Genomic DNA, 279 nt, shown 5'->3' on the forward strand with positions numbered 1-279 from the left:
TTCGTTCATATAATATTATCCTTCATGTTGATAAGTTCCAACATATGATGAGTTGGGCACATAATAGGATGAGAACAAACAATCATGATTCACAACTTCAAGCAACATGGTGAAATGGTAAACAACTAAGACAACTAGGGAACATAATCTTTCACCTCAGCACATTAGAACAATCAATTCAAGTATGATCAAGCAAGGAACTCATATCAAATGCACGGACACTAACGAGATGATTCTACAAAGATTAAAGTTAGCCATACATACATTGTTTAAGCTTTC

This window comes from Nicotiana attenuata, unplaced genomic scaffold (genome assembly GCF_001879085.1).
Source record: "Nicotiana attenuata strain UT unplaced genomic scaffold, NIATTr2, whole genome shotgun sequence".
Taxonomy (NCBI): Eukaryota; Viridiplantae; Streptophyta; class Magnoliopsida; order Solanales; family Solanaceae; genus Nicotiana; species Nicotiana attenuata.